The sequence below is a fragment of the Vicia villosa genome, unplaced genomic scaffold (genome assembly GCF_029867415.1).
Source record: "Vicia villosa cultivar HV-30 ecotype Madison, WI unplaced genomic scaffold, Vvil1.0 ctg.002370F_1_1, whole genome shotgun sequence".
In the NCBI taxonomy this organism is placed as follows: domain Eukaryota; kingdom Viridiplantae; phylum Streptophyta; class Magnoliopsida; order Fabales; family Fabaceae; genus Vicia; species Vicia villosa.
The window spans coordinates 49,066-50,600 of NW_026705910.1; the positions used below are offsets into that span (position 1 = coordinate 49,066).

Sequence of the window (1,535 nt, forward strand, 5' to 3'; positions counted from 1 at the left end):
TAACATGATATTATATATTAATTATTAAAATATTATTGTGACGTACTTCTCACGTCGGAACATGATTTATTTGTCACATGCTTCCCACGTAACAAAACGGGTCGTTGGAGAACCATTTTCTTGTAGTGTTGTACTTAAGTTTTGTCATTTTTCAATACCCCTAAACGTGTAAAAATCAATGGTAAATAATTTTTTTTTATTTTTACAAAAGGTAATTTGTGTCCATAAGAGGTAAAGGACTTAGAATTTTTAATTTTAGAGAATAATTTAAAATAAAAATTTTAAAAGGAGGTAAACTGAATCTCGCCCTAGAGAACTATATTTAACCTTTTAATTTATGTGTATATCAATGTTATCATAAAGTTTTTTCCGTCATTGAGATTTACCTCTTTTATATGACTATGCATTTGAATAATATCACTCACAAATCCTACGCTAATTGGAAACAATAAGAAAAGATAGTTTTAATTGTATAATGATATTATATTATTATCAATATATTCTAAGGATGAAAATATGTAACAACACTTGGATAATACAATAATATGATTTTGACTCAATCATATAAATTTAAAGTTGATGAACAAAGATTGAACTTGTGAGAAATCAAAACAGTACAACATTATATTTTAAATAAAAATAAATACTCTTAGAAAAACCATTGAGCCATTTTCGAACATGAGAAAGCTAGCAATAATCTCTTTTCAACACTCTCTCTAGTATTCACTTTCTTATTGGTTGAAACATGTGTGGGTCCTACAACTTTATGTGGAATCCACTTCCTAAGTGAGTGACCCACACATGTTTTAACTAATAAGAAAGTGAGTGTTGGAGAGAGTGTTGAAAAGAGAGTGTTGCTAGCACTCCTCTTCGAACATTATTTCAACTACTACACACAACGACACATCATGTTTACGCACTTTGGATTTTCACTTGGGAAACACATAGGTATGGGACAATCTTTATCTTTTTCGCAAAAATAAACTCCTGTGACATCAAATAAATAAAAAATGAATGTTAATAATATGAAGTGAAAACATGTGAAGAACATAAATAATAAAAAGAATTTATTATATTTATTTAAAGAAAATGAACTTACCGTCTACAATGATAAATATGAAAAGAAAAATAATTAGAAAAAAAACAAAATTTAGAATTTGAGCCATGTTTTTCTACGCTTGCATGTAGAAATAGTAAATTACATGATCAATTTATAGGGTTAAAATCTCAATTTTACATATTGGAAATACTTTTAAATGTCTCTTAGGTGTATTTATGTGTTGTGTATGGCTTTATAGCTCATTGAATTGATCGCTTAACCTTACTCATGATCATTAGAGCTTATTCTTTTTAATTGAATATTATTTATTATTATTATTATTATTATTTATTATTATTATTATTATTATTATTATTATTATTATTATTATTATTATTATTATTAGAGCTATTCCAGATAGAGCTGTCAAAATGGGCCGAAGCCCATGGACCGGCTCATCGAGCCCGAAAATAATTAGTGTTTGTGCCTTCTTTTT

General features: G+C 27.2%; 1 long non-coding RNA gene across 1 annotated transcript; it reads right to left on the minus strand.

The window, feature by feature from the left end:
- Positions 1-462: 462 nt before the first annotated feature.
- LOC131638675 (uncharacterized) lies at positions 463-1,227 on the minus strand. Its single transcript, XR_009294740.1, has 2 exons — positions 1,100-1,227; positions 463-987 (listed from the first exon to the last, which is right to left on the minus strand). It is a non-coding gene; the product is annotated as an uncharacterized LOC131638675 (long non-coding RNA).
- Between the last annotated feature and the right edge of the window lie 308 nt (positions 1,228-1,535).